This window comes from Musca autumnalis, unplaced genomic scaffold, assembly GCF_047663935.1.
Source record: "Musca autumnalis isolate F117 unplaced genomic scaffold, ASM4766393v1 scaffold_4, whole genome shotgun sequence".
NCBI lineage: Eukaryota > Metazoa > Arthropoda > Insecta > Diptera > Muscidae > Musca > Musca autumnalis.
The window spans coordinates 225781927-225805153 of NW_027411977.1; the positions used below are offsets into that span (position 1 = coordinate 225781927).

General features: G+C 32.4%; 3 long non-coding RNA genes across 3 annotated transcripts; 1 reads left to right on the forward strand and 2 right to left on the reverse strand.

Moving 5' to 3' along the window:
* Nucleotides 1-4095: 4095 nt before the first annotated feature.
* Nucleotides 4096-11201, reverse strand: LOC141402272 (uncharacterized). The gene is made up of 4 exons (XR_012412579.1): nucleotides 10874-11201; nucleotides 9796-10811; nucleotides 9556-9680; nucleotides 4096-4338 (listed from the first exon to the last, which is right to left on the reverse strand). It is a non-coding gene; the product is annotated as an uncharacterized lncRNA (long non-coding RNA).
* An 8995-nt stretch (nucleotides 11202-20196) lies between these two features.
* LOC141402214 (uncharacterized) lies at nucleotides 20197-21482 on the reverse strand. Its single transcript, XR_012412565.1, has 4 exons — nucleotides 21301-21482; nucleotides 21086-21248; nucleotides 20972-21023; nucleotides 20197-20913 (listed from the first exon to the last, which is right to left on the reverse strand). It is a non-coding gene; the product is annotated as an uncharacterized lncRNA (long non-coding RNA).
* Nucleotides 21483-21617: 135 nt separating this feature from the next.
* Nucleotides 21618-23086, forward strand: LOC141402215 (uncharacterized). Its single transcript, XR_012412566.1, has 3 exons — nucleotides 21618-21911; nucleotides 21975-22098; nucleotides 22198-23086. It is a non-coding gene; the product is annotated as an uncharacterized lncRNA (long non-coding RNA).
* Nucleotides 23087-23227: the final 141 nt, after the last annotated feature.

Consider the following 23227-nt stretch of genomic DNA (forward strand, 5'->3'; position numbering starts at 1 on the left):
AAAACTGACAATGTGTATCCAGCTTAATATAAACATGGCCTTATGGTATGAGTTGTGACAGCTGCCTGTTACATTTTTTTTACATTTATTTCCACAAATTTAATTTCACTGGCCAGAAATGTTTACCATTTATTTGTTTTGATCATTTTTTATGAAAACTCAAAACAAAGTACTGTCAAATGTGATTAGTGTTGTAAAACGACACCAATCCTCATTTTGTTCTATGTTGCCACAACGACGTTTTGAGATTGGGAACTTGCATCATTAATAGGCATGCGTCAGCGTATAGCGTATGAATTCTAAAACATGTATTGTGTTCGAAGAAATTTTGAATACAAAAATAGAAATAATACCACATTGAGTGTTACTTCCACATGAAACAAAATAATGTATGGTTGCGACATCTATACTCCCACCATTACATTACAAACAATGACATTAGGATGCAACGATAAAAAAATCGATAATTTATCGATTATCTTCTAAGGCTAAATTCCATGTGGATTTTAACTTCCTGAATATCAAGATGGCTTAGGATCGATCTTTCTCAAAGAAACCAGTGATAAGTACAGTTCGGCAATATTGAAGAAGTAAAAACGCCATAGTGAAATATAACATACAAAACTCATAATTCTGTTTCGACATCTATTAAGAATTTCTTTCACCATATTCAACTGGAACTCCTACTTGAAGCCCAATTTGGTCATATTTTTTGCTGAGAATATAATTCTATCCAAGGAAATAGTGATATTTTTAATAAATCTAAAATCTACTCGGGTAAGATTATTTTAATTAGTGTTATATTAGCCATTATGTCTTCAATGAAACAAAATTAGTGTGACAGCCACTTTATACCTGCCTGGCTGTGAATTTTGTCCAACAGCTCTTGTCCATTCGTTAATTTGTTTTTTATTATTGTTGGCACACATTCGCCGGAGGCACAATCCAATGCTTAATTTCCACGGCATCCTTTTAAAAAAACAGCCACTTTTGCTTCTTTTTTGTAGCTTTTTATATTTCACAATATTTTTGTTTTGTTTTCCTTTTGCCGGCAGAAAAATGTAAATAAATATCTGTTTTGACATCTGTTCGATCAGAGTATTGCCAAAACGAAGTTTTTTTTTACCTGTGGTGGATATATGAACACATCAAATATTCTCACCACAGTTTGTATAATCGAACGATTTGTTTGACGGACAACATCGTACGACAAAAGACATGTATTTAAAGGATTTTTATATTTTACAAATTTATGTTTAAACACATAAATTGTAAATACAATAAATATATATTAAAGATAGATTATCCTTTTCTTTAGATACACACGAATCGATGTTTGTGTATTACATTTTTATTTATAGTGGCAATACTAGCGCCCCCTGCACTTCATCCTTATGAACTACAGCACCAAATTTAAGTTCCACCAGGGCTGCAAGGAAAATGAAATTTCAACTCTGAAACTTCAACTCCATGAGGATTATAACCTTGGAAAATGTCACCTTGAAGTTTCGCCAATGAATTTATCCGATTCATTGTCAAAAAAGTTTCAAAGAGTTAAGGTGTCAAAAATACAATGTCACAAAATTTCAAATTAAATGTGTAACGAAAAAGTTAATCTTCTTTGTATGTATGATAATACATGTTGGTTCTTAATGTGATTTTAATGTTAATTTCATATTTTTTTTGTTAAATATCATTAGGAACCATACACACACACACATACGTACATACGTCGATTTTCGTATTAATTTTTTTTAAAACACATCTTGTGTAAATTTTCTGCTCGGGTAAGCATAATTATTAAACCATTGGTTAAAGATATTGGCATATTGCTAAATATAACAATATCTTTTGTCATTAATACAGGATATTGTGTTAAAATACCCTTTTAAAACCACCAAAGGATTGCCTTGTTAACGCGCCAAATATATGAGTTCGCGACATCTACACAATATTCCGAGCAATTTTGGGGTTAGATAACCTCACCTCTCACATAAAAGCAACCCCACAAAAATTACACCACATGGTTTGGAAAAGTGATGGATTACAAATTATAGAAGTGAGTACACAAACCTATGAAGATAAGGTATGAAAAAGTCAACAAATACGTGTAAATAAGCTGAATCCATAACAAAAAAGTAAAAAAAAGAGTAAAATATTATAAATTGGAAACATAAATTGCATTGAGAACCCCTAAATATTCCAAGTGTTCACGTTTATTGTATTAAAATGTCTTCTTTACACGTGGTGTAAATGCACTATAACACATAACCTTAAAAATGCTAAAGCATAACTTTAGGCTCTAAAATTTATCTCGGCCTAAATGAGTATTAGGGTTGAGCGACAAAAAAGAATTAAATTGAAAATTTGCACAAAAAATTAGAAAAATTGAATATAAATTAAAAAAAAAATACATATTTTCATACATGTGTCAAAATACACATGTATGAACATGACATAACCCTAAAAAAAGAAAAATTTGTCTAAAAAAAGAAAAAAATTAAATAATGAAAAATACCTAAAGAAAGAAAATTAGTTGTAAATGTAAATAAACTATTAAGATAAATTAAATGTAAAAAAAGGACTTATAAGATAAACAGAAGTAAAAATTTAAAAGAAATTTAAAATTAAAAATACTTAAAATCGAATAAATATTTTATATCTAATATGCATGCATACAAAATAGTAAAGAAATTATATATTTAACATTACTTTGTAAATTCACAAGAAAATCGATTTTTGAAAATTTATTTATTTGGCTTAAAAAAACATTATTGTATACGATTTATTGAAAAGTTAAATTATTAAAAATGTTAACATTTATAAATATAGAAAAATTGTCATGAATGATATATTTTAAAGTAAAAATGTGTTAATTTATTAAAACAATGGGCTGAAAGGTTATCAGATAGTTTTGCATGCTTTTATGGGGTATTTCCAAATATATAATTTTTGGCAAGGAAATACCAAAGGATGACTGTAATACGTCATAAGGGGTGGGTAGCCAATGAGGTAAAGATCTAACCTCACATAAGATGGAAATCTGTCGAACATTGATTTGGAATTGGATGACCACAAGGTAATGTATTAGGGTACATCCGTCTGCAATGTTGTTTTTGTTTTTTTGTGTCTTTAATTTCTGAAGTTTAAATTCCCGATAAAATATGAGAACATATGGTACACTATTTTAAATGGACAGTTCAGCGGAAAAAAGAACCTCCCCATTCCGGCGAGCTAAGCCGCAGCCTAACCACCTCAGTACCATTTCCGCCCCCACTGACTGTCACATTTATGGCGCCCAACATTCGAGCTTTTTTTAATTTGATTTGTTTTGCAATAGCCCACACTCTATTATCGTTTATGTACGACGAATCGGTATCCCGAAAGGAACTTCAAGTATCCATGTCGCGTTGTACAGGTACGCGGACATATTCCATCTTAGAGTTACCTTTTGAGCAAAATGCTTACTACGATTGGAAAGGAAGCATATTTTAATGGCTATATAGCTGAATAGATATTTGTTCCTAACCGATAGTAATATTCATTGAACTCAAAATGGTACAATACAGTAAAGATTTTTCCCCTAAAATGTACTCCAAAACATACCCACAAGGCCCACAATTAAAAATAACAACAACATTCAATTCCAATTAATGATTTATTTTTATGTTTATTTAAATAATAAACAAATCTAAATAAAAAAAATAACAATTTATTTTCTTTTGCTATTTAGTTTTCTAATAAAAAAATTAGAGCCTTAAAAATAATAAAAGAATACAAAAAAATTGTTTATAGATTTCTACACATCATAAATAAAAAAGCAACTATCTGGTTAACACAATTCAGTCCAAATCATATGAAAAGAAATATATACAAACAAAGAAAATTATAAAAAAATTAATATACAAAAATAGAAAATATAACAAATTAAAACATATTATTTTTAATATTGCAAAAATATATATTTATACTCAAAAAAATTATATAATAAATTATACTATAAAAGAAAATCAAATATACAAGAAAAATATATAAAATATTTAAATATTGTTATTAGAAATATATTATTAAAAATCATCTGAAAAACAGAATAGCCAATACCTATATTAAAAAATATCAATAAAACTTACTAATTTAAAAATATAAAAAAATAACAATATTAAATATATTATATACTTTGTTATCAATTAAAAATAATAATATTAAAAATAGTATTTATATATTTAATTAATTATTTAAGAAATTATAATACAAGAAAAAAATTATCTACAAAAATATATATAAAATATTTAAATATTGTTATAAAAAAATATACATCAGTAAAAACTATTCATCCATCTGAAAAGAAACAAAAAAAAAGAAAGAAATTATTAATAATATATATGAGAATATACCAAAAACTTATATATATATATGAAAAATAACAATATTAAATATATTATATATCAATTAAAATAATTTATATTCAATATGAAACTTTAAAACTATATTCTCAATATAACCAATTTTAAAATCCTAAAACTCAAAATCTCATACCAATATAAAATTAAACAATTCGCTTTTTTCGTATTATTTGTCAAACCTACTTTTCCAATCGCACATAAAAATGTCTAGTAAGAATTCTAACACTGCGACTAGGTCTTCAAGCAGAATTGCAGGTAAAAATAACGCACCTGCAAGTGCCTCATATATTCCTCTTCCTAGCACTTCAAACGCTGCCCTAGCGAGCAATAACAATGCCTCAAGTAGCCTTTCGTTAGAAAACAATACCATACAAAATCAACCCATTAATCCAGTAGTAAATACATCTGCACAGAGTGCAAATAGAACTCTTATTCAATCTGGTATTCCTCCATTAATGTCACTGCCAACTGGCTTACATACAACTTCATCACCAGAATCAATTTCTTCCTTACCGAGACCTGAATACAATAGCATAACAGCAGAACAAGTTAGAAGGGAATTTGAAAGAATGAACCAACAAGATTCACTACTTCCAACAGGCTCAAATCAACCGGCTTCTGTCTTGCCAGTTCCTAACTCAGAACTCAATTTAAATGCTCCTATTAACAGTTCAAATGGACCGAGTTTAAGAGACTTTATTTCAGCATCAGTAAGGGTGGCACAATCTGACGCCATGAAAAATTTGGAAGACAGACTTGTCGCTATGATTCCACAAGCCGTTAGGGAAACTATTGATTCGATTAGAAACGATTCTTTAGATAATACTCAAGATCAAACACATGATTACCAAGAGCCAAGATCTAACGTTCCAAATTCTAATCCTAATTACCAACAGCAACAACAACGAAACCAACAAAACATTCCATATCGGGGTCAACAACAATACTCCCAAAATATCAATCAAAATTTTGCAATGGGTTTCAAACCCATTACACCACTACAGCTACAGAAATGGGGACTAAGATATGACGGTTCATCAAAGTCGATAAGTGTAGAAGAGTTCGTCTTCAGAGCCGAATCTCTCCGACTTGATTATGGTTGTCCATGGGACATTTTTATAAAAGGTTTCCATCACATGTTGACAGGCAGAGCATATGATTGGATCTGGCAATTCCGCCAGAAGAATCCTCTCTGCGAATGGGCTGTTTTGAAGTACCATTTCATTAAAAAGTTCCGTAATTTCGAGAGTGATTTCGAAATTCAACGGAAAATTATAGATCGTCGACAATTACCCTCAGAATCTGCTGATATGTACATCTCAGAAATTGTCAAGCTTCAAAATCAGATGAGAACTCCCATCCCTGATTTCGAAATTGTGTCAATAATCAAGGACAATTTGAAGGATGGATTAGTCCAACTAATCTATGCTAAGAATATTGAGTCCATTGACGATTTAATAGAGGAATGTAAGAGAGCTGAGGTAACGCTATCCAAAAGACAAGCCTACCGACAACAGCACCAAAACAACTTCAGAAGAGTTCATGAAATTGATTTTGATTATGATGAAACCTTCAATGAAACCCCTGAAGTTGAGGCCCTACATAACCCAAAAGGATTTACAAAACCAATAACATGTTGGAATTGTAAAACAGTGGGCCATAGCTATATTGAATGTGATTTGGAACAGCGGAATATCTTCTGTTTCAAATGTGGGTTCGATGGCGTGACGTCACCGAAATGTCCCAAGTGTGTGGGAAACCCACAAAAGAGCATGAGGCCGACTGGGACCTCATGTTCACAAAAAGACATATCCCAGAATACCAAATAAACACAGATGTACAAAACAACCAAACAACCACCGTTTTACATACAGTAAAACAACATTCACCGGCTATGACAAACAAATTAAAAACCATTATCCCATATGAAGAGAGATTAGTGGCTTATAATAAAAAGAGAGAGGAGATTTTTAGAGATTTTCAGCCTGTAATGACCAAAAAGATAATCAAGGCAAGAAAAGGTTATAGGAATAGGAAAGCCGAGAGGAAAGAAATTGCTTCAGCTTGTCTTGAGGTTGACAATGACATTAGACCGTATATGAAAGTGAAACTAAATGGTTTCGACTTCACCGGTCTAATGGACAGCGGCGCTTCTATCAGCTGCCTTGGTAACAATTGCCTGGAAAATGCTGAAAGAATAAATGCCCAAATCATGAATTTTAAATCCAACATAAAGACAGCTGATGGCAAACAGCAACAAATTATTGGCAAAATAAAGGTTAATGTACAATGTGGAACAAAACTTAAGGAAATGACCTTTTATCTTGTTCCATCTCTAAAACAAACCCTAATCTTGGGATACGACTTTTGGAAGTCCATAAATTTAAAAATTTCTTTTGAACCAGATATTGGTGAACTGACTAGTGAGGTAGTTAATGATGAAAGCGATAAAAAGACCCATGTATTATCTCATGAGCAAAGCGTTCTTTTGGAGAACGTAAAACTTGCCTTTCGTTGCTATACGAAATATGGATTAGGTAAGACACATTTAGAACAGCACAGCATTGACATCGGGAATTCATCACCCAAAAAGATGAGGTATTATCCTGTCAGTCCTGCTGTACAGAAGTTAATGAATGAGGAACTGGACCGTATGATAGAACTAGATGTGATTGAAGTCGCGAAAAATTCTGATTGGAACAATAGGGTTACCTTAGTGGTAAAACCCAACAAAAACCGACTATGTTTAGATGCAAGGGAACTAAATAAAGTTACACGCAAAGATGCGTACCCTTTACCTAACATAGATGGACTTCTAGCTCGACTTGGTGACACATACTATATTTCAGCCATAGATCTAAAGGACGCATTTTGGCAAATTCCGCTGGAGGAATCAAGTCGCCCCTTGACGGCATTCACAGTCCAAGGTAGACCTCACTACCAATTTAAGGTTATGCCTTTTGGACTGTGCAATGCTGCTCAGAGGATGTGCAGACTAATGGACAAAGTGATTCCTCCAGTGTTGAAAGACCGTGTATTTGTGTACCTGGACGATCTCTTGGTTGTGTCACAGAACTTTGAAGTCCATATGGAGATGTTGAAGATCGTAGGTGACAAATTAACCGAAGCTGGCCTCACAATTAACATGGAAAAATCTAAATTCTGCTATAAAGAATTGAGATATTTAGGTTATATTGTAGGCGCAGGTAAATTGAAGCCCGATCCGAGCAAAATTGAGGCAATCATGAATATAAAACCGCCCAAATCACAAAAAGATGTGAGAAAGTTTCTGGGTACTGTTGGCTGGTATCGCCGCTTTATTCATGATTTCTCAACATTAACTGCCGCACTAACAGATACACTAAAGAAAACGCCCAAATTCAGTATGACACCACAAGCTATAGAGGCATTTGAAAAACTAAAGCATAGTCTTGTATCAAGTCCTGTACTTTCGAGTCCAGACTTCTCTAGACCTTTTTTCGTCCAATGCGATGCGTCGAACGTCGGAGTTGGCGCTGTTCTGTTTCAAAAAGATGACGATGACGGTGAACACCCAATCGAATATTTCTCAAAGAAACTGAACAGCGCTCAACGGAATTACTCGACGACAGAAAAAGAGTGTCTAGCCGTTTTGCTTGCCATTGAACGATTTAGACAATATATTGAAATGATGGATTTCACCGTGATTACGGATCATTCTAGTCTTCAATGGTTGATGAAGCAAAAGGATTTGAACGGCAGATTAGCACGGTGGAGCCTGAAGCTTCAAGGCTACAAATTTAATATAGAGCATCGAAAAGGAACTAAAAATATTGTCCCGGACATGTTGTCTCGTTTGGACATGGAAGAAGTTTCCATTGATAATGCCTCTTTTATAAATTTAGATTCGGACGAATTCAAAGATCCAAAATACTTAACTCTAATTGAAACCGTCGAACAAAATCAAAATCGTTTGCCAGACTTGAAGGTTAAAGAAGGGATAGTTTATAAAAAAGTGAAGTTTAATCGTTCAGATGTAGAAAATGATGAAGAGTGTTGGAAAATCTGGCTTCCAGATACACTCACAAACGACATAATAAACAAAGTACACAACAATACCTGTCATAGTGGAATAATAAAAACTTTAAACAACATTAGACAATATTTTTATTGGCCATCAATGGTCAATGAAATCAAGTCATTTATAAACAACTGCAATATGTGCAAAGAGATAAAGCACCCAAAGCAGATTTTACGTCCACCTATGGGCAGCGAAGTTATAACCCAACGGCCATTTCAGAAGATCTACATAGACTTCCTTGGGCCATATCCCCGATCGAAGTCTGGTAAAACTCATATTTTTATTGTTTTGGACCATAAAACTAAATTCGTCATTTTGAAATCAATGACTAAGGCGACTGTTGCACAAGTCAATAAATTCCTTGTGAATGAAATATTTTATAAATTTGGTGTACCTGAGTGCATACACTCAGATAATGGCAAACAATTTACATCAGAATCTTTCAAAGAGTTGTTGTCATTATTTGGGATAAAACATATGCGTACTGCCATACATTCACCGCAGGCAAACGCGAGTGAACGCGTAAACCAAACAATTTTGAGTGGTATTCGCAGCTACCTGCAACAAGATCATTCCAAATGGGATGAAAATTTGCCAAAAATTGAGTGTGCTTTGAGGTCAACAATACATTCCTCAACAGGTACAACTCCTTATTTTGCTCTCACTGGTTATCACATGATAACACATGCTGACGTCTATAAAATCCTCCGTAAATTAAATGCCCTTGAAGATGGAGATTTAAATGTCCTACCTAAGTCTGACCAAATGCAAATTTTGCACAAAAAGATCGACAAAAGAATACATGAGGCTTATGAGAGAAATAAATCGACATACAACAAAAGGTGTAGAATTGTATCCTTCAAGCCTGGACAAGAAGTATACAGAAAAAATTTTGTTCAGAGCGATTTCTCAAAAGGAATTAATGCTAAACTATGTAAACCTTGGCTGAAATGCCGAGTTAGAAGAGCACTGGGAAATTGCCAATATGAAATCGAAAATTTAAAAGGAAATTTAATTGGCATCATTCATGCCCAACACCTCAAACAATGACACAAATTAATAAAAAAAAAAAAACAATATACAATTTCTCACCATGTATATGATATGCAGCTTTGTTGACGTTGATGATGAAATTTAATTATGTCCTTTCTTAATTTGTGCAAATCCACATTTAGTATGTCATCTGCTTTCGTTGTTTATCAACAGTGTCACGTAACCTGAAACAGTAACAAAAAATGATCATTAATAAAATTATCAAAGACCAAAATTTACCTGTAAAGAAACAAAAAACAGATTAGTATCATAATGGCACAAAATTTACTCACAACTTACCTCTTTTATTACTGCAGATTTCATTTTTACAAATGTGTACTGAAATGTCATACTTGCATTCCACACATATTCGAAAGTGCAGGTAATTAAACAGCCAAAAATACATCACGGCCAGCTCACAATCATACGAAACAACAACAACATTTATGGCCAACAGCTCCTGGGTATTACATCCTCATATTTGCGTCCTAACGAAATGGTAATTACGGCCCAGATATGCCTGAAAAGAAAAACAATATTTTTATTAGAATACGTTCTTTAAAATGTTGTAGAATTGGAAATATACTTTCCTGTTTACAAGCAATAGCAATAACACAGTATATTCTGATCGTTTTATAGTCCAAATGTGTATGTGTTTTGTATCCATTATGCTAAAACACCACTATGTTACATATTCACATAGGATATTTCCATACACACATTGTCTTGAAATGTAGTAATCTTAATGGGACCATTTGTGCTCTTTTCCAATATTTGCATGGAATGATGTAAACACTGCTAATTTATATGTTGGAGCTATGGAATGTTTCATATTCAAAGGGAACAAAACGATGTACCATTATTCCTTTAACACATTTGCTCTAACATCACACAACAAAAAAATTAACACTAAAAGTAATCCTCAAATGAAAATGTTATTGCACCCACATTCAGCAATAAACCTGTAAAAAGAATAAAAATGGTTAGAATTTGCCATAAGAAAATAAGTACATTGGAAGAATACTTTCCGATTAGGAATTCCTGGTACAGTGTTGCAATTCCTCTATTGTAAACAAACGCTGATTGTTTGTAGAAATCATGATAACATGATAAATTATTCCATTGTTTGTATACATTGCATGTATGTACTCAACATCTTTTGCAAATCTTCTTGTATACACACTACAAGCAGCAGGTAGCAATATGCAACATATTGGAAAACACTTTTGCTGCAAATTCACATTATCCACATTGTCATATTTAACACCCATTTGTGCCTGTAGTAAGGAAACCATGACCAGCAAATAACTTGGTACCTGCAAACAAATAGAAGACAAATATCAGTATAATGCAACAAGGGAATAATGTTAATACTTACACACAAATAATCTGATTCCCAAATCTTTTTGTTCCTCAGGATACACAAAAAGAATTGGCTTTGTGACAGCCACTTTATACCTGCCTGGCTGTGAATTTTGTCCAACAGCTCTTGTCCATTCGTTAATTTGTTTTTTATTATTGTTGGCACACATTCGCCGGAGGCACAATCCAATGCTTAATTTCCACGGCATCCTTTTAAAAAAACAGCCACTTTTGCTTCTTTTTTGTAGCTTTTTATATTTCACAATATTTTTGTTTTGTTTTCCTTTTGCCGGCAGAAAAATGTAAATAAATATCTGTTTTGACATCTGTTCGATCAGAGTATTGCCAAAACGAAGTTTTTTTTTACCTGTGGTGGATATATGAACACATCAAATATTCTCACCACAGTTTGTATAATCGAACGATTTGTTTGACGGACAACATCGTACGACAAAAGACATGTATTTAAAGGATTTTTATATTTTACAAATTTATGTTTAAACACATAAATTGTAAATACAATAAATATATATTAAAGATAGATTATCCTTTTCTTTAGATACACACGAATCGATGTTTGTGTATTACATTTTTATTTATAGTGGCAATACTAGCGCCCCCTGCACTTCATCCTTATGAACTACAGCACCAAATTTAAGTTCCACCAGGGCTGCAAGGAAAATGAAATTTCAACTCTGAAACTTCAACTCCATGAGGATTATAACCTTGGAAAATGTCACCTTGAAGTTTCGCCAATGAATTTATCCGATTCATTGTCAAAAAAGTTTCAAAGAGTTAAGGTGTCAAAAATACAATGTCACAAAATTTCAAATTAAATGTGTAACGAAAAAGTTAATCTTCTTTGTATGTATGATAATACATGTTGGTTCTTAATGTGATTTTAATGTTAATTTCATATTTTTTTTGTTAAATATCATTAGGAACCATACACACACACACATACGTACATACGTCGATTTTCGTATTAATTTTTTTTAAAACACATCTTGTGTAAATTTTCTGCTCGGGTAAGCATAATTATTAAACCATTGGTTAAAGATATTGGCATATTGCTAAATATAACAATATCTTTTGTCATTAATACAGGATATTGTGTTAAAATACCCTTTTAAAACCACCAAAGGATTGCCTTGTTAACGCGCCAAATATATGAGTTCGCGACATCTACACAATATTCCGAGCAATTTTGGGGTTAGATAACCTCACCTCTCACATAAAAGCAACCCCACAAAAATTACACCACATGGTTTGGAAAAGTGATGGATTACAAATTATAGAAGTGAGTACACAAACCTATGAAGATAAGGTATGAAAAAGTCAACAAATACGTGTAAATAAGCTGAATCCATAACAAAAAAGTAAAAAAAAGAGTAAAATATTATAAATTGGAAACATAAATTGCATTGAGAACCCCTAAATATTCCAAGTGTTCACGTTTATTGTATTAAAATGTCTTCTTTACACGTGGTGTAAATGCACTATAACACATAACCTTAAAAATGCTAAAGCATAACTTTAGGCTCTAAAATTTATCTCGGCCTAAATGAGTATTAGGGTTGAGCGACAAAAAAGAATTAAATTGAAAATTTGCACAAAAAATTAGAAAAATTGAATATAAATTAAAAAAAAAATACATATTTTCATACATGTGTCAAAATACACATGTATGAACATGACATAACCCTAAAAAAAGAAAAATTTGTCTAAAAAAAGAAAAAAATTAAATAATGAAAAATACCTAAAGAAAGAAAATTAGTTGTAAATGTAAATAAACTATTAAGATAAATTAAATGTAAAAAAAGGACTTATAAGATAAACAGAAGTAAAAATTTAAAAGAAATTTAAAATTAAAAATACTTAAAATCGAATAAATATTTTATATCTAATATGCATGCATACAAAATAGTAAAGAAATTATATATTTAACATTACTTTGTAAATTCACAAGAAAATCGATTTTTGAAAATTTATTTATTTGGCTTAAAAAAACATTATTGTATACGATTTATTGAAAAGTTAAATTATTAAAAATGTTAACATTTATAAATATAGAAAAATTGTCATGAATGATATATTTTAAAGTAAAAATGTGTTAATTTATTAAAACAATGGGCTGAAAGGTTATCAGATAGTTTTGCATGCTTTTATGGGGTATTTCCAAATATATAATTTTTGGCAAGGAAATACCAAAGGATGACTGTAATACGTCATAAGGGGTGGGTAGCCAATGAGGTAAAGATCTAACCTCACATAAGATGGAAATCTGTCGAACATTGATTTGGAATTGGATGACCACAAGGTAATGTATTAGGGTACATCCGTCTGCAATGTTGTTTTTGTTTTTTTGTGTCTTTAATTTCTGAAGTTTAAATTCCCGATAAAATATGAGAACATATGGTACACTATTTTAAATGGACAGTTCAGCGGAAAAAAGAACCTCCCCATTCCGGCGAGCTAAGCCGCAGCCTAACCACCTCAGTACCATTTCCGCCCCCACTGACTGTCACATTAGGTAAATTTTATAACTAATTAAATTGTTCAATATATATCAGGATTCTGTGGTTAAAGCCGTGAAATATTGACAGACGGGATTAGTCCAATAAGTTTCCACATTTCTGGGAATTATCATCCCAGAAAATTAATCCAGCAATTTCAACAAGAGTGCTGAACCATACGGTAACCACATTCTTCCCGAGGGAAATTATCATAAATTAACACATCTGTATGCCACCAGGGTAACCTAAAATCCAGTGAGTACACAAACCACCACAAACTGTACTGTATTGTAAAAACTTAATAGAGGCATAAAACAACAAAATAGCAATCATATTACTTTGAGAAAATCTCTATACATTTAAAAAAATACATGATCTATCTAAAGTAAGAATCTTAAGAAGTCATATAAAGCATAATCTTCCCTTTGGTTGTAAATTGAGAGCACGTGTCTCAAATTAATATCCATTAACCCTAAAGCAATGAATGAATTGGAAATTTAATGTATACATATTTCAAAGCAAACTTTTAGGCGTTTGCAACTTCTACAACCAAATCAAAAATAACAAAAACTTCATTATCTCGTTGTAGTTATAAAAATAAAGAGAATTGAGCTAAACATATTAATACATTTAAAATTAAAACAAAAACATATATGTAATATATAATGCAAAATATACATAACCTTAAAAAACAAGGTAAAAAAAAATTCTAGACTGTGTAAAATATAACCTGACGTTAAAATCTGTACATATATCATACAAAAATTTGTGGTAAACTGAATGTAAATATTGAAATACGTGTAAATCTTGATAAGATTATATATTGATATATATAAAATTCTAATAATAAAATAAATATTCATCCCCTTAATATTTGTATGATGTATGTATAAAACAAAACGCATAAAAAAATATATAAAACCATACACAAAAAAAACTATAAAAATGATACACATTAAAATATAAAAAAATAAAAAAATAAACTAGCATATATATATAGATATTAGAAATATAGAAAATTAAAAAGAAAGAAACTAATTAGTCTATATATTTATAAAAAAAAAACCAATTATATATATAAGTCAAAAGAAATATGTTAAATATTATAAATTATATTATTAAATGAATTATCACTAAATTGAAACAAAAAAAATATGTTTTGAATCTATTTAAAATAATGGACTGAATGTGATTATCAAATAGGTAGGTTTCATTAGGGGTGTTTTCAGTAATATAAGGTGGCTAGAAAATACCACGGATGACTTTTAAGTCATATGGGGTGGGCAGCCACAGAGGTATACCATCTAAACCTCTACACAGTTGGAAATTATGCGTTCATTATTAAATTTGCACAGCATAAGGATAGGAATTGAAATACATCCGTTACATAAGTACTTTAATCCCCCTTTTTTCATCTTGTTCACTCTAAAGAATTTCCGTAATAGAATATTTAAATGGTACAATCTAATTTTAAATGTACAATTTCGCGGAAGAAAAACCCCTCCCATCCGGCGAGCTTAGCCGCAGCAATAAACCACCTTGTACCACGTCCGCATGAAAAGAATTGTCACATTTATGGCGCCCATCTCTCGAGCACGCATTTTTTAACTTCTGAAATAGCCCAAGCCCTTCTATTGGAAGAAATCATCTTGTCGGTATCCCAGAAGGTTATATCCAAAACCATGCTGTGTCGTAACGACACGTTGCTGTTTTCGAATAAAGGGTAACCAACCAAGTAATGTAGTACGGTATTCGAATGGAATCATATGATGATGAGGCTATATAGCTTAAAAACATATTTGTTCTTCTTTTGAAAAATATTGCAAAATCTTGTTTGGTAGGATACATTTAACTACAAAAAAATGTATTTCAATACTTTCTTTCTAAAAATTTTTTATCTTGTGCATAAAATAACATAAAAAAAATCAAATTTAGAATGAATGCTGGTTTTTATTTTTTTATAGTTAATATAAAAAAAAACATATAATCATATTAACAATTTTTTTGGTTTCAATAAAATTAATTTTCTAATATATATTAGAGAAAAGTGTAATATTTTTGAAATATATATAAAAAAATTGTTGCCAAATTTCCAACAAATATATTTCTCTTGCGAAATAAGTTTACGTATATGTATAACTACTTTATTTGAAAATCAAAACATTCAGTCCTAAAGAATACATAATTTATATAATAACTTATAAAACATAAAAAATTAAAAAAAATATTTCTACCTACAATCACATAATTTGCAAATTATATTTCCAATTCGCTTATAAAGAACACATTTAAATTCTATCTAACGTATTCAAGATATAGAATACTTGTTTCAAACTGCTCTTAATTGCTTAAATATTTATAATACATGACAATGGCGAGTAAAAAAACTTCTCATATGGCCACTAGATCTACTAGTAGAGCAGCTGATTTAGACAATCCAAGTACGTCCAACCAAGCCAATAATAATTTTTCAGCCAATATTCCATTGCCAAACAACAACCAAAATTTTAATAATATGAATGTCTCACAAAACTCAGAACAAGAGGTCAATAGAACAATAGTTCAATCTTCTATACCTCCTTTAATGTCGCTTGTAACAACACAGCCATCAGGACCCCAAACCACATCATCTCCAGAGTCAGGTAGTTCCATTACTAGAACACAGTACAGTAGCATGGCAGCTCAGGAAATTAGGGACCAATTTGCTAGGAATAGTCAACCGGAGCCCAGACTCCCAACTCTGAACGAGCATGTTAGCTTAGAAACCCCAATAAATAGCACTGCTGGCCCAAGCCTGAGAGACTATATAGACGCATCGGTTAGAGTAGCGCAATCGAATTCATTGAAAACTATAGAAAACAAATTGAAATCAATTATTCCTCAAGTTGTCAGGAGCTCATTAGATCCATACAGAAACGCATCCCATAATACCACACAAGAACAAATACAAAATGAGCAGGACCAATCTAGACCCCCACCTAATCAACAACAACACTATCCAGAGCCAAATTATCCTCAACGTAATTATGGAGAACCATATTCTCATAATGTACAACAAAATTTTGCTATTGGTTACAAACCCATAACCCCATTGCAACTGCAAAAATGGGGACTTAAATATGACGGCTCATCTAAATCAGTAAGTGTAGAAGAGTTCATTTTTAGAGCGGAATCTTTGAGAGTAGACTACGGTTGTCCTTGGGATGTCTTTATCAAAGGCTTCCACCATCTTTTGAGTGGTAGAGCTTACGAATGGATATGGCAATTTCGCCAACAAAACCCCCTATGTGAATGGGACTATCTAAAATTCTGCTTTATCAAAAAATTTAGAACTTTCGAGAGCGACTTTGAGATCCAAAGAAGGATCATTGAGCGTCGACAGCTTCAATCAGAATCTGCAGACGTGTATATTTCAGAGATAATAAGGCTCAAAAATCAAATGAGAGTTCCCATTCAGGAATATGAAATTGTGAGGATTATTAAAGACAACCTGAAGGAGGGTCTGGTACAGCTGATATACCCTAAAAATATAGACACAATAGATTCCTTGTTGGAAGAGTGCAAACGTGCCGAATCCAACATTGCCAAACGTATCTCCTATAGACAACAACAACAATCAAATTACAGACGTGTACATGAATTGGAATTCCAACAAAGTGACGTTTTTGATCCATTGCATGAAATTGAGGCATTATGTAGTTCAACAGCTCCAGGCAGGCAAATAACCTGCTGGAACTGCAAAAAGCCAGGTCATTCTTTTATCAATTGCCCAGTCGAACAAAGGAATGTCTTTTGTTATAAGTGTGGGTTCGATGGGGTTACATCCCCTATGTGCCCTCATTGTATGGGAAACCCAAACAAGAACATGGAGAAGTCTGGGACCCCATGTTCTCACAAAGACTCGACCCAGCAATAAAAATCGATGATAATTTTAAAGCCATAAGTCCTAATATTGCAATAGACCAGCAAGATAGTAAACATTCTACATTACTACAATCTCAAAAAGACATAGATACACCAAAACTTGTTAGAAAATTGAAGACAATAGTTCCATACGACCAGAGGTTACAAAATTACAATAAACGTAGGGAAGAAATATTCAAAGATTTCAACCCAACAATTAGCAAGAAAGTAGCCAAAGCCAGAAAAAGTTACATTAAAAGAAAATCGGAACGAAGGGAAATAGCCTCTACTTGCCTTGAACTTGAAAATGACATCAGGCCTTACATGAACATAAAATTAAATGGTGTGGAGTTTACTGGACTGATGGACAGCGGCGCCTCAGTCAGTTGTTTGGGCAAAGATTGCATTGAAAATGCCAAGAGGATCAATGCCAATATTCAAAATTTCAAATCCACTATAAAAACGGCTGATGGCAACAAGCAACTTATTATAGGCAAAATTCAAGTTAAAGTACAATGTGGCAGTAAAATTAAAGATATGACCTTTTACTTAGTTCCTAGCCTTAAACAGAACTTAATTCTGGGCTATAACTTTTGGCAAACTTATGACATCAAAATCTCTTTTCACCCGGAAGTCAGAGAAACAGTCAGTGGCATAGTAGATTCAATGGAAGAAGAAGACCAGGAAAAGCATAATTTGACCAATGAACAAAACCTTATTCTAGAAAAAGTGAAACTCTCTTTCTGTTGCTATACCAAATACGGTTTAGGCAAGACCCATCTAGAGCAACATGTCATTGACATTGGGAATTCTGCTCCGAAAAAGATGCGGTATTATCCGGTAAGTCCTGCCGTACAAAAATTAATGTATGACGAGTTGGATCGCATGCTTGATCTTGACGTCATAGAAATAGCACAGAATGCAGAGTGGAACAATCGTGTAACCTTAGTCATAAAGCCAAATAAAAATAGACTATGTTTGGATGCTAGGGAACTGAATAAAGTTACCCGTAAGGATGCGTATCCCCTACCAAATATAGATGGTCTTTTGGCAAGACTAGGGGAAACCTTTTATATATCAGCCATTGATCTCAAGGACGCATTCTGGCAGATTCCTCTGGAGGAATCGAGTCGCCCCTTGACAGCTTTCACAGTCCAAGGAAGGCCACATTACCAATTCAAGGTAATGCCCTTTGGACTGTGTAATGCTGCTCAAAGGATGTGTCGACTTATGGACAAAGTGATTCCTCCAGAGTTGAGAGACCGCATTTTTGTGTACCTTGATGATTTATTGGTTGTATCACAGAATTTCCAAGTTCATATGGAGATGCTAGAGACAGTCGGAAAGAGGTTAACAGATGCAGGTTTGACTATTAACATGAACAAGTCAAAATTTTGCTATAGGGAGTTGCGCTATCTTGGCTATATTGTTGGATCAGGAAAGCTTAAGCCAGACCCAAGCAAGATAGAAGCCATAATGAATATAAAGCCTCCAAAAACTCAAAAGGATGTCAGAAGGTTCCTCGGTACTGTTGGGTGGTACCGCAGGTTCATTCATGAATTCTCAACCCTAACCGCACCACTGACAGATACCTTAAAAAAGGCTTCAAAATTCATTATGACTCCCCAGGCCATTGAGTCCTTTGAAAAATTGAAAATGTGTCTCGTATCTAGTCCAGTTTTATCTAGTCCAAATTTCTCTAAACCATTCTTTGTTCAGTGCGACGCTTCGAATGTCGGCGTTGGCGCTGTTTTGTTTCAAAGAGATGACGATGATGGAGAACATCCCATCGAATATTTCTCCAAGAAACTTAACAGTGCCCAGCGAAACTATTCGACCACTGAAAAAGAATGTTTAGCAGTAATTTTGGCCATAGAAAGATTCCGTCAATATATAGAATTGATGGACTTTACCGTAATAACAGACCACTCAAGCTTGCAGTGGTTAATGCGGCAAAAAGATCTCAACGGACGACTGGCTAGGTGGAGCCTTAAACTACAGGGTTATAGGTTCACAATAGAACACAGAAAGGGAACTAAAAACATAGTTCCTGATATGTTGTCTAGATTAGACATGGAGGAAATCGCTTCAGATAGCACATCCATTATAAATTTTGACTCTGAAGAATTCAAAAATTCTTCATATCTAACACTAATTGATACTATTGAACAAAATAGTAACCGCCTGCCAGATTTAAAAGTAAATGACGGCGTTGTTTATAAAAGAGTAAAATTTAATAGTATGGATGTGGAAAATGAAGATGAATGCTGGAAGATATGGCTTCCAGAAGGGTTAACTAAAGAAATCATACACAAATCCCATGACAATAACACTTGTCATGGTGGCGTAGCTAAAACGTTACAAAACGTTCGGCAATATTTCTATTGGCCGTCTATGGTATCCCACATTAAGGAATACATAGACAACTGCAACACTTGTAAGGAAAGTAAACATCCAAGACAAGTGCTACGACCACCAATGGGTAACGAGGTAGTCACCCAACGTCCCTTTCAGAAAGTTTATATAGATTTCCTTGGGCCATACCCAAGAACAAAGACAGGTAAATCTTTCATATTCATTGTCTTAGATCACAAAACAAAATTTGTTTTGTTGAAAACCATGACAAAAGCAACTGTTGCTCATGTGAACAAATTCCTTGTTGAGGAACTTTTCTATAAATTTGGCGTACCTGAGTTTATCCATTCTGACAATGGTAAACAATTTACGTCACAGGCTTTTAAGGACTTACTGCAACTCTTTGGCATTAAACACATTCGGACAGCTATACACTCACCGCAATCAAATGCGAGTGAACGTGTCAACCAGACTATATTGAGTAGTATAAGGAGCTATTTACAAAGCGACCAATCACGGTGGGATGAAAAGTTACCAAAAATTGAATGTGCTTTAAGGTCTACAATTCATGCCTCTATTGGCACATCACCTTATTTCGCATTAACAGGGTATAACATGATTACCCATGCGGACGCATATACGATTTTAAAAAAACTAAATGCTTTGGAAGATGGTGATATGGAAGTATTACCAAAAACAGACCAAATGCAAATTCTCCATAAAAAGATAAATCAGAAAATTCACGAAGCTTATGAAAGGAATACAAAATCGTATAATAAAAGAAGTCGATTTGTAACCTTTAAACCAGGTCAGGAGGTGTACAGGAAAAATTTTGTGCAAAGTAATTTTGCAAAAGGTATAAACGCAAAGTTCTGTAAACCGTGGTTAAAATGTAGGGTGAGAAAAGCATTAGGAAATTCATATTATGAGGTAGAAAACCTCAAAGGTAACCTAATAGGCACAATACATGCGCAACACCTCAAGCAATGACCGAGTAAACAATTATACCAACCACCGAAAACCCCACTGTACACAAATAAACTATGACACATTACTTTCATTTGTTTATCCTTTATTCACTTCAAATTTCCGAGTTAACATCACATAAAATCACACAACACAATTACTTACATAAGGTATTTGTAGATTCCATATCTATAGAATTTCTTCTTACCACAGGTATACGCTTTTGGGCATTGTTTGTAGATGAATGCAACCATTGAAACCAATAGACTACAGTATTAATCCTCACACACATTATTCGGTCATCGCCACAAAATACCTAAATAAAAAAATATATTAACATATTACAATGTTGTTTGAAAATACAACATACATACCTTCCATACACACTTATTTTGGTGTCACTTCTTATTCATGTTCATGGCAAAGCTATAGAAACAAAACAAACTATTTAATAGTACTCACTGACAACATTATCTACTAACAAATACCTCTTTGCATCTATTCCTTTTATAAATGGTGGTATTTGTATGGTCCTAAGAAACGCACGATTTTGTTTGTCCTTTTGTGTGTGTGTCACCAACAGATCTTATACCTTGTATACCCATTGAAGCTGAAGACACTGACCATAACCACAAAACCAGCACCTTTTACCTGTAAAACAATAGATGCTATAGGCTGCTAAAGTAAACAAATGTTTTCTTACCTGAAATAACAAAAAAATCCATGCAGAATCCCAACTCTTTTGTGCGCCACAGGCTCTGCAAAAAGTGTTGGCTTTGTGACAGCTGCCTGTTACATTTTTTTTACATTTATTTCCACAAATTTAATTTCACTGGCCAGAAATGTTTACCATTTATTTGTTTTGATCATTTTTTATGAAAACTCAAAACAAAGTACTGTCAAATGTGATTAGTGTTGTAAAACGACACCAATCCTCATTTTGTTCTATGTTGCCACAACGACGTTTTGAGATTGGGAACTTGCATCATTAATAGGCATGCGTCAGCGTATAGCGTATGAATTCTAAAACATGTATTGTGTTCGAAGAAATTTTGAATACAAAAATAGAAATAATACCACATTGAGTGTTACTTCCACATGAAACAAAATAATGTATGGTTGCGACATCTATACTCCCACCATTACATTACAAACAATGACATTAGGATGCAACGATAAAAAAATCGATAATTTATCGATTATCTTCTAAGGCTAAATTCCATGTGGATTTTAACTTCCTGAATATCAAGATGGCTTAGGATCGATCTTTCTCAAAGAAACCAGTGATAAGTACAGTTCGGCAATATTGAAGAAGTAAAAACGCCATAGTGAAATATAACATACAAAACTCATAATTCTGTTTCGACATCTATTAAGAATTTCTTTCACCATATTCAACTGGAACTCCTACTTGAAGCCCAATTTGGTCATATTTTTTGCTGAGAATATAATTCTATCCAAGGAAATAGTGATATTTTTAATAAATCTAAAATCTACTCGGGTAAGATTATTTTAATTAGTGTTATATTAGCCATTATGTCTTCAATGAAACAAAATTAGGTAAATTTTATAACTAATTAAATTGTTCAATATATATCAGGATTCTGTGGTTAAAGCCGTGAAATATTGACAGACGGGATTAGTCCAATAAGTTTCCACATTTCTGGGAATTATCATCCCAGAAAATTAATCCAGCAATTTCAACAAGAGTGCTGAACCATACGGTAACCACATTCTTCCCGAGGGAAATTATCATAAATTAACACATCTGTATGCCACCAGGGTAACCTAAAATCCAGTGAGTACACAAACCACCACAAACTGTACTGTATTGTAAAAACTTAATAGAGGCATAAAACAACAAAATAGCAATCATATTACTTTGAGAAAATCTCTATACATTTAAAAAAATACATGATCTATCTAAAGTAAGAATCTTAAGAAGTCATATAAAGCATAATCTTCCCTTTGGTTGTAAATTGAGAGCACGTGTCTCAAATTAATATCCATTAACCCTAAAGCAATGAATGAATTGGAAATTTAATGTATACATATTTCAAAGCAAACTTTTAGGCGTTTGCAACTTCTACAACCAAATCAAAAATAACAAAAACTTCATTATCTCGTTGTAGTTATAAAAATAAAGAGAATTGAGCTAAACATATTAATACATTTAAAATTAAAACAAAAACATATATGTAATATATAATGCAAAATATACATAACCTTAAAAAACAAGGTAAAAAAAAATTCTAGACTGTGTAAAATATAACCTGACGTTAAAATCTGTACATATATCATACAAAAATTTGTGGTAAACTGAATGTAAATATTGAAATACGTGTAAATCTTGATAAGATTATATATTGATATATATAAAATTCTAATAATAAAATAAATATTCATCCCCTTAATATTTGTATGATGTATGTATAAAACAAAACGCATAAAAAAATATATAAAACCATACACAAAAAAAACTATAAAAATGATACACATTAAAATATAAAAAAATAAAAAAATAAACTAGCATATATATATAGATATTAGAAATATAGAAAATTAAAAAGAAAGAAACTAATTAGTCTATATATTTATAAAAAAAAAACCAATTATATATATAAGTCAAA